The sequence below is a fragment of the Coregonus clupeaformis genome, chromosome 16 (genome assembly GCF_020615455.1).
Source record: "Coregonus clupeaformis isolate EN_2021a chromosome 16, ASM2061545v1, whole genome shotgun sequence".
Taxonomy (NCBI): domain Eukaryota; kingdom Metazoa; phylum Chordata; class Actinopteri; order Salmoniformes; family Salmonidae; genus Coregonus; species Coregonus clupeaformis.
The window spans coordinates 8,323,868-8,339,902 of record NC_059207.1 but is presented as its reverse complement, the minus strand read 5'-3'; positions in this window follow the sequence as shown (position 1 = coordinate 8,339,902).

The window sequence follows — 16,035 nt, the reverse complement described above, 5'->3', positions numbered from 1 at the left end:
TCTGCTGTCTACCAAAAAATCCTGAAGGAGAATGTCCGGCCATCTGTTCGTGACCTCAAGCTGAAGCAAACTTGGGTTCTGCAGCAGGACAATGATCCAAAACACACCAGCAAGTCCACTTCTGAATGGCTGAAGAAAAACAAAATGAAGACTTTGGAGTGGCCTAGTCAAAGTCCTGACCTGAATCCTATTGAGATGCTGTGGCATGACCTTAAAAAGGCAGTTCATGCTCGAAACCCTCCAATGTGGCTGAATTACAACAATTCTGCAAAGATGAGTGGGCCAAAATTCCTCCACAGCGCTCATTGCAAGTTATCGCAAACGCTTGATTGCAGTTGTTGCTGCTAAGGGTGGCCCAACCCGTTATTAGGTTGTAGGGGGCAATCACTTTTTCACACAGGGCCATGTGGGTTTGGATTTTGTTTTCCCTTAATAATAACAACCTTCATTTCAAAACTGCATTTTTGTGTTTACTTGTGTTATCTTTGACTAATATTTAAATTTGTTTGATCTGAAACATTTAAGTGTGACAAACATGCAAACAAATACGAAATCAGGAAGGGGGCAAACACTATTTCACACCACTGTAAATATGATTTTTCATTTTTAATACATTTGAAACAATTTCTAAACCTGTTTTTGCTTTGTCATTATGGGGTATTGTGTGTAGATTGAGGGGAAAATCAATTTTAGAATAAGGCTGTAATGTAACAATGTGGAGAAAGTGGTCTGAATAGTTCCAGAATGCACTGTAATTCATATCATAAGCCTAATAGTACTGTAGAGCTCTTTTAACTTGATAACAGTCTTCAGTATCAACATTTCCAAGCAAACAAAAACAGGGAGAAGGGAGAATCTGTAGACATGCTGAGATAAAATAATATACTCTTTGCCAGACTTCAGCCAGCCTTCACAAGACCATAACATAGGCAAATATGTCCCCTTTTATGTTTTACACCTCCAGCAGAATAATTACATTTCTGAGTGCGTGATATTCAGTTTCACTGGCATATAGTACGCTCTATGGGTGGTCTTAAACTGCAGTCATTCACGTGTGATATTATATGAACATGACTGGGCATTCTAACATATCTGTATCCATTCATCATCATCAATAGCGTCGCCCAGATCTTCCTCAGATATTTGTTTGATACAGTTTGGAAATCAAGGTTTGTCAGACTGCCTTAAAATAGTTTCAATCTTTGAAGCTTGTTGCTTGTCCAGTGTTTGCTGCACAGAGAGATTAAAATGTTGTATCAGCAAAAGTTCACCTCTGCGCTGTCACAGACTCGTCTTCCCTTGCTTCCTGTCCCTGATGAGACCCAGGTCACCATCTGATCCTGCTCAGGTGAGGCATGACAAAGAATGACCTTGGTGTACATTTATACATTATATTATTCAAGAATAGAATCAATGGTTAAACAATTGAAATTTCCAATATTCCCAGATCCCAGAATGTAGCCTACCCATCAACTCAAGAAGGAACTTTGTATCCAGTCACTGATTGTTATAATATACTGCAAAATTCACCTGAGCTCCGTAGACTGGTCTTCCCTGTCTGTCTGACCCTGCAGGGACACCTGTCACCATCTGATCCTGCTAAAACATGATGAGTACTGACTGTGCACCATGATAGTGAAGCCTGTAGATACCATGTCAGTGTGAAAAGTAGGGAATTAGCTAGGGAAACATACAGATCAATAACGTTACATTTTTTATTTAATTTTTATTTCACCTTTATTTAAGCAGGTAAGCCAGTTGAGAACAAGTTCTCATTTACAACTGCGACCTGGCCAAGATAAAGCAAAGCAGTGCGATAAAAACAACAACACAGAGTTACATATGGGGTAAAACAAAGTCCAAAATACAACAGAAAATATATATACAGTGTGTGCAAATGTAGCAAGTTATGGAGGTAAGGCAATAAATAGGTCATAGTGCAAAATAATTACAATTAGTATTAACACTGGAATGATAGATGTGCAAGAGATGATGTGCAAATAGAGATACTGGGGTGCAAATGAGCAAAATAAATAACAATATGGGGATGAGGTAGTTGGGTGGGCTAATTTCAGAAGGGCTGTGTACAGGTGCAGTGATCGGTAAGCTGCTCTGACAACTGATGCTTAAAGTTAGTGAGGGAGATAAGAGTCTCCAGCTTCAGAGATTTTTGCAATTCGTTCCAGTCATTGGCAGCAGAGAACTGGAAGGAATGGCGGCCAAAGGAGGTGTTGGCTTTGGGGATGACCAGTAAGATATACCTGCTGGAGCGCATACTACGGGTGGGTGTTGCTATGGTGACCAATGAGCTAAGATATGGCGGAGATTTGCCTAGCAGTGATTTATAGATGGCCTGGAGCCAGTGGGTTTGGCGACGAATATATAGTGAGGACCAGCCAACAAGAGCGTACAGGTCACAGTGGTGGGTAGTATATGGGGCTTTGGTGACAAAACGGATGGCACTGTGATAGACTACATCCAATTTGCTGAGTAGAGTGTTGGAGGCTATTTTGTAAATGACATCGCCAAAGTCAAGTATCGGTAGGATAGTCAGTTTTACGAGGGCATGTTTGGTAGCATGAGTGAAGGAGGCTTTGAATTTAGTTTTACTAGTGTTTAAGAGCAGTTGGAGGCTATGGAAGGAGTGTTGTATGGCATTGAAGCTCGTTTGGAGGTTTGTTAACAGTATCCAATGAAGGGCCAGATGTATACAAAATGGTGCCGTCTGCGTAGAGGTGGATCTGAGAGTCACCAGCAGCAAGAGCGACATCATTGATTTACATGGAGAAAAGAGTCAGCCCAAGAATTGAACCCTGTGGCACCCCCATAGAGACTGCCATAGGTCCAGACAACAGGCCCTCCGATTTGACACATTGAACTCTATCTGAGAAGTAGTTGGTGAACCAGGCGAGGCAGTCATTTGAGAAACCAAGGTTATTTAGTCTGCCAATAAGAATGCGGTGGTTGACAGAGTCGAAAGCCTTGGCCAGGTCGATAAAGACGGCTGCACAGTACTGTCTATTATCGATCGCGGTTATAATATTGTTTAGGACCTTGAGCGTGGCTGAGGTGCACCCATGACCAGCTCGGAAACCGGATTGCATAGCGGAGAAGGTACGGTGGGATTCGAAATGGTCGGTGATCTGTTTGTTAACTTGGCTTTCAAAAACTTTCGAAAGGCAGGGCAGGATGGATATTGGCCTGTAACAGTTTGGATCTAGAGTGTCACCCACTTTGAAGAGGGGGATGACCGCAGCAGCTTTCCAATCTCTGGGGATCTCAGATGTTACGAAAGAGAGGTTGAACAGGCTAGTAATAGGGGTTGCGACAATTTCGGCGGCTATTTTTAGAAAGAAAGGGTCCAGATTGTCTAGCCCAGATGATTTGTAGGGGTCCAGATTTTGCAGCTCTTTCAGAACATCAGCTGTCTGAATTTGTGTGAAGGAGAAGCGGGGGGGGGGCATGGGCAAGTTGCAGCGGAGGGTGCAGAGCTGATGGCCGGGGTAGTGGTAGCCAGGTGGAAAGCATGGCCAGCCATAGCAAAATGCTTGTTGAAATTCTCGATTATTGTAGATTTATCGGTGGTGATAGTGTTTCCTAGCCTCAGTGCAGTGGGCAGCTGGGAGGAGGTGCTCTTATTCTCCATGTACTTTACAGTGTCCCAAAACTTTTTGGAGTTAGTGCTACAGGATGCAAATTTGAAAAAGCTAGCCTTTGCTTTCCTGACTGCTTGTGTATATTGGTTCCTAACTTCCCTAGAAAGTTGCATATCGCGGGGGCTATTCGATGCTATTGCAGTACGCCACAGGATGTTTTTGTGCTGGTCAAGGGCAGTCAAGTCTGAGGAGAACCAGGGGCTATATCTGTTCTTAGTTCTGAATTTTTTGAATGGGGCATGCTTATTTAAGATTGAGAGGAAAGCACTTTTAAAGAACAACCAGGCATCCTCTACTGACGGAATGAGATCGATATCCATCCAGGATACCTGGGCCAGGTCAATTAGGAAGGCCTGCTCGCTAAAGTGTTTTTGGGAGCGTTTGACAGTGATGAGGGGTGGTCGTTTGACCGCGGACCCGTTACGGACGCAGGCAATAAGGCAGTGATCGCTGAGATCCTGGTTGAAGACAGCAGAGGTGTATTTAGAGGGTAAGTTTGTCAGGATGATATCTATGAGGGTGCTCATGTTTACGGATTTAGGGTTGTACCTGGTAGGTTCCTTGATAATTATTTGCTATACTGACTAATAAAAACTTACATTGCGCTGAAGAAAACCCGTCAGAATATCGGTCTTCATTCGTTTGATTCAGGTCTAGTGTGATTGAAGCAAAAATAATAGCAACAGTTAGTGAGCTAGCTAGATAGCTAACGTTAGCCAACATTTGGCTAGCTCTTGCTAATGGTACAATGGTACATCATCAAATGTGCTTCTGTTGAAACGGGACAAAACAAAGGCTACAAAACATTTCCATAAACACAACAGCTGTTAGATACTGTTACCTGACAGATAGCTAGAGGCTAGCTAGAGCTGAACTGGCTGTGGTAGCTACTAGCTAGCTAACTAGCTGCTAGTAGTTCATTCACTTCAGTTGAGAGGGGATGAAACATTAGCTAACGTAACATGTCAGTTACACTACTAGCTCAGTGAATATATTTTTTTCTTCAGTCAAACAGCAGTTACCTTGCCAGCTAGATCAGTCAACTAAAGAGTAGCTAGTTTCTTCTCTGCTTGCTTTTACAACTCGGAGAGAAAATGCGCAACACAGACAGCAACTGCCTCTGTTAATCTCTGCTGTGCTGGTCCTAAACTCCAGCCTTTCAGCAGCTTTGCCTTCACACAGCCTGTCTGCATGCTCTGTGGTGTCCGTGCAGTTGCAGTCCTAAATCCAGCCAGCTGAAACCGGAAAACAGCCTACCCAACTGCTCTGAAGCATCCACATGGTCCTAAAGCACACAGGCGCTGCGTTTTGTATCACAGTGCAATGATAAAACTGGGTGGGACAAAAATACAATTTCAAAATGTGGGGGGTCATGTCCCCCCCCCCCCCCGTCCCCAGTGAAAGTTGCGCCCCTGTGTGCAAATATCAGTTATTTTTAAGTCTTGGTTCCAATAGTTTATATTTTTTCTAAGAGGTTGTCAGTTGGATAGGCAAGGTTTTGTGTATCTTAACTATCATATGAATATCCTTTTATGACTCAAATAGGATTCCCTCAAGGTTGCTCTGATGTCCAAAAGATTTCAAATCAACATTTTGTAATATGAAACTTTTAAGTTGCATGTATTTGAAAATATCTACATTTGTCAGTCCAAAAACTTCCTATTAACAAGTCATTTAAGATTTCTATGCTTTCAGTTTTCCATGTGGGCCAATTTATTGGTGCATTCTGAAAAGCTATCCAAGGATTGTTCCAAAGGGTTGTGTTTTTTGGGCGTGATATTGGTTCTTGTAGAATCCATTTCATTTTATTCCATATTGTTATAGTGTTCTAAACTATGAATTTGTTAATGTTCTTAGCTTTATCCTTTCAAATAAACACGTGAAAAGATTATGGGGGTGAGCATGTGCATCTTCAAAAATTACCCATTGTTCCTCATTAGTGCATTTTAACAATATGTCTCAAGTAAAAGCCTTGGGTGGCGGGTTGATACAATTCCAAGTCTGGGAGGCTAAAAATATGTCATATTTATTGTATTTGCCCATATAAAGTCTGTTACTGCCGAGAATGTATTTGGTGGGGGTAATTGGTATTATCAATGTGTAAGGTACAATTCCTTCTTGATCTGTGTGCTGGGATATAAAGGAAACGTGTAGACTTATTCATCAGGATGCCTACACCTCCGCTGTTACAGTAACTCTTGCAGGAAAGCCACATCTGCTGACAATCTCTTTTTAAGTGTTCAAGAACCGTATGCTCTTTTTATTGCCATCATTGAGCCTGTGCACATTCCATGTAATGAGTTGGATTTTGTTGGTCTTTACTTGTATAGAATTAAAGCAAACCTTGTCCGTTCTGTCTGTCATTGAAGAACCAGATAAAAACATTTTAGCAGACATGTCATATAAGGGCGGTGGACATTCCATGGAATGGGAGAGTCATAGTATGAATACATAGTTAGTATATACATTACATATATAGAGCGTGTGAGCAAGCCAATATGTAATTTATAGGCCTACAGTGTATTGCATTGCAGTGAATGGAGTGGGTGGATGAGAAAGTGTTGCTGGGTATTTAAACCTCAGCCCCCACATGGAATAACACCATATATAGATTCTACAGACCCTACTGAGTAATCCCAACCCCACTTTTTAATCGGCACATAGAATACATGTTTTTCTCTATAAGCCAATATTACATTTATAGGTCTACAGCCTATAATATTTGCATTTGGGACCAATGGAATGGGTGGAGTAGAAAGGGCTGCCGGGTATTTAGACCACAGTCCCCCATACAAGAACACCATATATAGATTCTAGTGCTAGATCAATAGGATCTGTAGAATATTATGTTCTTTACTTTTCATTTACTTAAGCTCCAAACATTTCTCTATGTGCTCCACCTTATGTTCATATGCGATACAGTATGCCTACAATTCATCCATGGAATATATGCTATCACTGCATTTTCTTTTGGGTCATTCAGCTTCAGGATGGGTGGAAGCTTCATTTACATATTCATAGTTGTCGTGCTATCACAACAGGTCGTTTTATTTTTTTGTGCAAATATTATAAGCACATTATGAAGATGAAATACACGTTGCTTCAAATGTTATACTCTATCAATGGATTTGGAAACTAGAGGTGCTCCTGAGTAGAATGTATAAGATCTGTGTTTACCTCAGACCTTATTTACGGCGTTTATCCCAAAACCCTATTCGTTCCCCATTCATTTCCCCCATAGGAATGGCTGAACAAACCAGAGGTAACTCATTTCCGGGTTTTAGGACTACAAAACTGGCGAGCTCTATTCTTGCTAGGTCTTGCTTATTCTTGAGGGACTTCCGAGTCACAGATTTTTGGAATCCTTCAGAATAAGAGTCCTGTCCCATGTTTTTTTTGTGTGTAGTCGGGTCTATGATCTAGATCAGGGATATTCAACTCTTACCCTACGAGGTCCGGATTGTGCTGGTTTTCTGTTCTACATGATAATTAATTGCACTCACCTGGTGTCCCAGGTCTAAATCAGTCCCTGAACAATGAAAAAATGTAGTGGAACTGGCTTCAAGGTCCAGAGTTGAGTCTGAGGGACCTAAGTATTTGTTCAAAACTGAATACTATGGACTCTAATGAGTAGACTTAACCTTGGTTTTATGGACACACAATCAATATATTTTCCTGTAGTGCAATATTTGTACCACATTTGTATTTGTATTTCTATTTATTAGGGATCCCCATTAGCTGCTGCCAAGGCAGCAGCTACTCTTCTTGGGGTCCAAACACATTAAGGCACATACATTACATATAAAACAAAATATAAAACAGTTGCTAGCCCCCAAACCCCACAGGCCAACTCAGTTCCCACAGACACAGATGAGGGAGTATTGAGAAACCTTATTCGATGCATAAACCGTATTAAAACATAATCTCGTAATTTTCTACTATATTCCCCCCTTTTCAGACTTGCGTCTCAACTTAAAAGAAAATGTAAAACTTTTAAGAAGACATTAATACAAATGTAGAAAACAAATAAGGCATCAAACAACTTCTAACTTGAGCATATAAAAACCTCCTTGCACTAGTATATTACCATTGTAAATGACCATCCGTTGGTTCATTAAGTTTTTTACCTTAACATAAAATATTGTTAAGAAATTCTCAACCATCTAAGTCGGAGGACATTTTTCATCAGTACAAAACACAATCATCATGTTGATACTGAGCATACTCCCATTGGTCAGCATGGTGGAAATAGACATTCCCATCCCTATAGCAACATCTGTAGAAACTAAAATTAGCATATCTTGTTGGACAAGTCCAGGTAGTGACTCCCGGTTGAAGTAAAATGTATTCCGTTGGTGCCTAATGAACATGACCCAGGACAAGCATCATGATCCCACTATTTATAAGGGCAACGCCTATGGACACTGTGCCATCAGCACAAACCTGCTATCGTTCCTGAATTTCGTAATGGATATAGGTGAAATAGATTAGGATCAGATTCACTCTCAGGATCAGAGGGTTCACAACAATCAAAACAATCAATCCCTAACACATTAATTGCTTCACTCATATAGTTATTAACATACTAAAAACTTACTCAAATCAATTAGTCAGTTTACCCAAAAAAATTATTGTTTCCAAATCATAAATAAAACCCAATTAATTATCCAAGCCAAATTTAGAATGACATTGCTTAGTGATTCACGTTGGTTCTATTACTATAAGTTAAAACCCTCAACTTAGCACACACACCGACACTGGCAGAATGTACATTTACATTAACATACAGTATAGTTATCCATAATTCTAGCATTAACTTTCTCATCACAGTTATAATTACAGATCAGTATCTCAATGCATTCTAGGTCTAAATTACTATACATTTCGCAGTGTGTAGACCTCCACAATCAACTTGATACCCCAAATAAACAATTTTGGACAAGTCCAAATCAATTACGAGTACAGTTGACCAACCCCCCCCTTGGGTCACGGCACTCATTCTTCCGGAGTCTTCATTGTCTCCTTCAGATAGCTTCACAGTTCGTCTTCCCAATGGCACAAATGTTCAAAGTGGATGGCCCATGATAATGTCTCACCTGGGCCGCCACCACCTTTACCACCCATTATGTCTTGTCCATTTGCCAACCAGTATACCAGCAACATGAGAGAAGTTTGGAATGGATCTCTCTCCATGCTCACTCCACGTGGACTCCTGTCGCACTCCTGAGAGAAAAGGCATGAGAGAACAGGCAGTTGATAGCTTCGACTGGATGCTGTGTACAGGTTGCTGGCTCGGACTCAGGTCTCACGATAGAAGTGGCGAAGGACCATACTGAACGCCATTCTCGCCTCTTCGGCCGGTCAGAGTGGGTTGAGGTTCACACTGTTCTCAGGCGAATTAAACATACATGCATCTAGATACCATCTGTGGGCCCCTTTGCCATAACCTCGAGAGAGAGAAGAGAGAGAGAGAGAGAGAGAGAGAGAGAGAGAGAGAAAGAGAGAGAGAGAGAGAGAGAGAGAGAGAGAGAGAGAGAGAGAGAGAGAGAGAGAGAGAGAGGACAGAGCAAAACAACAGTTTAAGACATTTCTGATTCTGGAAATCCAGACCATCTATTCACCGTATGACAATGTATTACATTCCCAATTTTCTTAATACCAAAATCTCTAAGACAAATGTCAAAGAGCATAACAACACACTGTTGAAACCATTTTCCAAATTGGCTTATACTCCCTTATCACACTGGTGACCTCACCGCAAAGTTACCGGGTTACCGGGGGAGTTAGACGGCTAATTCCTAGGGAGAAATCTCGACCATCCAGCAGACCCAATCTGGTGAGATTTATATTGAAGCAAGACAGAAACAAAACAAACAGCCATATACACTTCTGCATATATCTTTTGATATTTATCATTTGATACCCTTCTTCCTTTTACAGGCAGGCATGTGAACAAAACAATTTGCATATTTAACCAAAAAGCCTCAGGGGACTGGTAATCCCCCCTTTTGACACATGATTCACATCGTGATTAATGTGTAAAAAAACAACAACACTGCTGGTTAAATAAAAATAACAAATCGAATAAGAATTACTACCCTTAACAACTCCATAAGGAAATAATTGTATCCCATAAGGTAATAGTAAAATGGACTAGAGACAGCCTTCTCTCAATCAAGAGCAGCGCTCTACATATGACCTTTAAATCAGTATTACATATGACCTTTAAATCATCACCCAATGTCTCTGGCCTTTCTAGTGAGGGTGATCAAACCACACTCGAAAGTCAGGTCAGAGGTCAGAGGTCATTCAACCCCTTTAAATTAGTGATTTTTTCCCCTTTCCTTCTCTCTATCTCAGATTACATATTAAAGACATTTCAAACATTTGAAACATTTTGTATACCAGGTTTAAAAGTTCAATTAAAACTCTGAAAATAAAAACTTCAGAAAATGTCATATGTGTGCCCTTTAAGGTACATCCTCTCTAACCCGTGAAAAACCCACTAAAACCAAATAAAAAGACCCCACTGACAAATCAAACACGGTATTTACCCCACTAACAAATATTCATAACAGGTGTGTTGTGTGTATGGGTGCTTTCAAACCGTAGAGTAAACCTAAAACACATCAGTGTCCCGTTAAGTGGAATAAACACCTTCTAAAGTAAACAATCCCTGAGCCCCTTTACGGTCATCATATCATTTCAACCTGTTGCATTGATTTAGTCAAAATATAAAACCTGTTGTTTAACAAATCTAGGACCTTCAAAAAAAAATTGGTGCTCTCTTATCAACTTAATATTCAGTACTAAAACACTTGGATCTACTTTGATTTTAAACACTGTTCCACGTAATGGAAACAGATTATTGTTATAGATAACATTACCTCTTGAAAAATAAAACAAATCACTGGTGTTACCCAAACTATAGAATTGAGTAATAATAACTGGAAATTGTCCAAAATCTTCTCTTACAGCCTGCGCTAGCCCAGGGGGTGCCACACGCTTTCACCCCCAGCTATTCCACAGCCTCAACACTCAATCCCTCTATTCATTATTTGACCCTGTATTGAAACCTCAGCTTCTTCAATTTACTAAAATATGGCATTATTAGAGTGCTATACAGAAACCACTAATAACATACAGTTGAAGTCGGAGGTTTACATACACCTTAGCCAAATACATTTAAACTCAGTTTTTCACAATTCCTGACATTTAATCCTAGTAGAAATTCCCTGTCTTAGGTCAGTTAGGATCACCACTTTATTTTAAAAAATTGAAATGTCAGAATAATAGTAGAGAGAATGATTTTTTCAGCTTTTATTTCTTTCATCACATTCCCAGTGGGTCAGAAGTTTACATACACTCAATTAGTATTTGGTAGCATTGCCTTTAAATTGTTTAACTTGGGTCAAACGTTTCGGGTAGCCTTCCACAAGCTTCCCACAATAAGTTGGGTGAATTTTGGCCCATTCCTCCTGACAGAGCTGGTGTAACTGAGTCAGGTTTGTAGGCCTCCTTGCTCGCACACTCTTTTTCAGTTCTGCCCACAAATGTTCTATAGGGTTGAGGTCAAGGCTTTGTGATGGCCACTCCAATACCTTGACTTTGTTGTCCTTAAGCCATTTTGTAAGTATGCTTGGGGTCATTGTCCATTTGGAAGACCCATTTGCGACCAAGCTTTAACTTCCTGACTGATGTCTTGAGATGTTGCTTCAATATATGCACATAATTTTCCTTCCTCATGATGTAATCTATTTTGTGAAGTGCACCAGTCCCTCCTGCAGCAAAGCACCCCCACAGCATGATGCTGCCACCCCCGTTCTTCACGGTTGGGATGGTGTTCTTCGGCTTGCAAGCCACCCCCTTTTTCCTCCAAACATAATGATGGTCATTATGGCCAAACAGTTCTATTTTTGTTTCATCAGACCAGAGCACATTTCTCCAAAAAGTACGATCTTTGTCCCCATGTGCAGTTGCAAACCATAGTCTGGCTTTTTTATGGTGGTTTTGGAGCAGTGGCTTCTTCCTTGCTGAGCGGCCTTTCAGGTTATGTTGATATAGTCCTCGTTTTACTGTGGATATAGATACTTTTGTACCTGTTTCCTCCAGCATCTTCACAAGGTCCTTTGCTTTTGTTCTGGGATTGATTTGCACTTTTCGCACCAAAGTACGTTCATCTCTAGGAGACAGAACGCGTCTCCTTCCTGAGCGGTATGACGGCTGCATGGTCCCATGGTGTTTATACTTGCGTACTATTGTTTGTACAGATGAATGTGGTACCTTCAGGTGTTTGGAAATTGCTCCCAAGGGTGAACCAGACTTGTGGAGGTCTACAATTGTTTTTCTGAGGTCTTGGCTGATTTCTTTTGATTTTCCCATGATGTCAAGCAAAGAGGCACTGCGTTTGAAGGTAGGCCTTGAAATACATCCACAGGTACACCTCCAATTCACTCAAATTATGTCAATTAGCCTATCAGAAGCTTCTAAAGCCATGACATCATTTTCTGGTATTTTCCAAGCTGTTTAAAGGCACAGTCAACTTAACTTCTGACCCACTGGAATTGTGATACAGTGAATTATAAGTGAAATAATCTGTAAACAATTGTTGGAAAAAATACTTGTGTCATGCACAAAGTAGATGTCCTAACCGACTTGACAAAATTATAGTTTGTTAACAATAAATTTGTGGAGTGGTTGAAAAACAAGTTTTAATGACTCCAACCTAAGTGTATGTAAACGTCCGACTTCAACTGTATTACCATTCATATACTGACAACACTCGTTAGATTCTACATCAACTCTCTTTATCAATGGCTTTGTCACTGTCACTTATTGTAAGGTTTAGAAAACAAAACAAACATGAGAATTCTCTCTTTATTAGAAGTCATTGCTTTAATTGTAGTCTACCTTAACAATGTTACTCTATATGTTTATTACCAACCTCTATTGGATATTCAGTTTCTGCATCACACTTCTTAAAATGTCTATTCTTTTAATATTAACATGTAATGCGCCAAATTTATAAAATACATCGGCCAATTTCAGAAGGGAAAATATAAACTTTGGAGGGAGTTTACGAGATTAGGTTTCTTTCCGACTGTAATTTCCACTATAACTGGCCTGGACTGTCCATCAGTCCCCTGTAGATGGCGATCTCTGTCCATAATAAGTCTGGCGCCTAAAATGGCGTAGACAGGAAAACAGACACTTTCCATTTTGCCTACTCACGAATTGGTTTAGAACGTCAACGTTTGGAATATCAACAAAAACTCCATCGGGAGTACAATAAATTATAGCCTTAAGTTTAAAAATAAATCTCTACATGTTCAACATTTAAATGGTTCTATTTACCAGGGCATAGGTTTTGTTTCAAAATGTATTACCAGGACGGAGGAAATCCCATAAGCATTTATAGTTTTATTGGTTAGGGGTAAGTCAATTCCCCATACTTTTACCAAAAGTGGACATACGCCAATCTTTTTCTGAGACTCTATTTCCCAGACCCTCTAGACAGTCATATAATGCTTTAACCTTATCTCTACAAAGCTACAAATCAGCTTTGCAACCATACTCCCCAAAGAACCCAAACACTTTGGTTTCCCGGACGCGACCCGGCTGGTCATCGGAATAATGTGCCACACGTACCTCGTGATATTACTATGATGGGCAGTGATGGACGGAACCCCTAGATTACCTTTATATATAGAAACTTATTATCCACATTTCAATCAGCTTATTATGCAAATTCCTATATGTTATTATCCAAACTTCACATTGACACTTATTTCCACACTCACACAACTCTCATATCACAATTCACACAGTACTGTTCCCAAAACACACTTAATCAGTTAGTTGTTTTCTACAATATATATTTATAACCTACAGGAATATTTTCTAATTTCTATTTCAGGGTTAGTTCCTGGAATAACAAAACATGTACATTTACATCTTGCGACAGATACCCATGGCATTACTTTTTCTAAAACAATTATTTACGTATTTCTACTTATTTCACTAGTCATAGGAACCCCAGTTCAGGACCCTTACACCCTAGGCATTTAATCAGCTCTAGCTTCACTACAGTGCCTTGCAAAAGTATTCATCCCCCTCTGCGTTTTCCTTATGATTGGATTTTTATTTGGATTTCATGTAATGGACATACACAAAATAGTCAAAATGATGTGAAATGAAAAAAATGACTTGTTTAAAAAAATTCAAAAAAATAAATAACGGAAAAGTGGTGCATGCATATGTATTCACCCCCTTTGCTATGAAGCCCCTAAATAAGATCTGGTGCAACCAATTACCTTCAGAAGTCACATAATTAGTTAAATAAAGTCCACCTGTGCGCAATCTAAGTGTCACATGATCTGTCACATGATCTCAGTATATATACACCTGTTCTGAATGGCCCCAGAGTCTGCAACACCACTAAGCAAGGGTCACCACCAAGCAAGCGGCACCATGAAGACCAAGGAGCTCTCCAAACAGGTCAGGGACAAAGTTGTGGAGAAGTACAGATCAGGGTTGGGTTATAAAAAAATATCAGACACTTTGAACATCCCACGGAGCACCATTAAATCCATTATAAAAAAATTGAAAGAATATGGCACCACAACAAACCTGCCAAGAGAGGGCCGCCCACCAAAACTCACGGACCAGGCAAGGAGGGCATTAATCAGAGAGGCAACAAAGACACCAAAGATAACCCTGAAGGAGCTGCAAAGCTCCACAGCGGAGATTGGAGTATATGTCCATAGGACCACTTTAAGCCGTACACTCTACAGAGCTGGACTTTACGGAAGAGTGGACAGAAAAAAAGCCATTGCTTGAAGAACACGTTTGGTGTTCGCCAAAAGGCATGTGGGAGACTCCCCAAACATATGGCGGAAGGTACTCTGGTCAGATGAGACTAAAATTGAGCTTTTTGGCCATCAAGGAAAACGTTATGTCTGGCGCAAACCCAACACCTCTCATCACCCCAAGAACACCATCGGCAGGGACTGGGAAACTGGTCAGAATTGAAGGAATGATGGATGGTGCTAAATAAAGGGACATTCTTGAGGGAAACCTGTTTCATTCTTCCACAGATTTGAGACTGGGATGGAGGTTCACCTTCCAGCAGGACAATGACCCGAAGCATACTGCTAAAGCAACACTTGAGTGGTTTATGGGGAAACATTTAAATGTCTTGGAATGGCCTAATCAAAGCCCAGACCACAATCCAATTGAGAATCTGTGGTATGACTTAAAGATTGCTGTACACCAGCGGAACCCATCCAACTTGAAGGAGCTGGAGCAGTTTTGCCTTGAAGAATGGGCAAAAATCCCAGTGGCTAGCTGTGACAAGCTTATAGAGACATACCCCAAGAGACTTGCAGCTGTAATTGCTGCAAAAGGTGGCTCTAAAAGTATTGACTTTGGGGGGGTGAATAGTTATGCGTGCTTAAGTTTTCTGGTTTTTTGTCTTATTTCTTGTTTGTTTCACAAGAAAAAATATTTTGCATCATCAAAGTGGTAGGCAAATAACTTATGTTCATTTTTACTCGGAGGCTCCTAGTTTCCGATAGGACGTGAACACGGCATTGGACTGCACGTGTAAACGAAGCTAAAGGTCTGAAGAATGCAAAAAATCACTTGCACTGTACTAATTGAGCGGGAATTATCTCTGTAATTTGGCTTGATAAAGCAATGAAAGCCCTATTCGCATGGGACTAGTATTACTAGAGAAAGTTGGTTGTGTAATTATTACCCCAGAAGACCCATTATTCCAGAGAACGATTCCGCCCCTGTAATTCGTAAAAAAAAAGAAAAAAAAAAAAAAAAAAAAAAAAGAACACCGTTATGATTGAAGCCTGGAGGTTTTTAATCTAGGCGTGAAGACATTTCAACATGTCTAGTCGATAACAGGCAGCCTACACTGGTTACTCAAGTTTGCCTGCCAAATTTCTAAACCAAAGCAAACCGTCATTGGTATGCTTTGGTTTATAAACTTGGCAGGCAAACTTTAATTGGCACAAAACCTCTAAGCAAAAGCATTCACTGAAAATTGATACATGTAGGCCCTTCATATATTGGCTATGCGCAGCACTTCGTTTTAAGCATCAAATGATCGAATTAGTTACTGTTTTCTTGCTGAAACCGCGAGAAACACCTGTCAAACTCAGACATTTCTTTCACAAAACAGGGATGTCGATTCGCACGGGACTAGTATTATCAGAGGACCGAGGTGGAGTTAGTCGAAAAACTAGATTTTTCCGGCTGGAATTATTACTCTCCTGCTATGTAAAAATGACCGACATTACAGATTCGGACGTGATTTAAATTACAGATGTGGTTATTTGTGCTCGTGAACATAATTACATAAGCTATA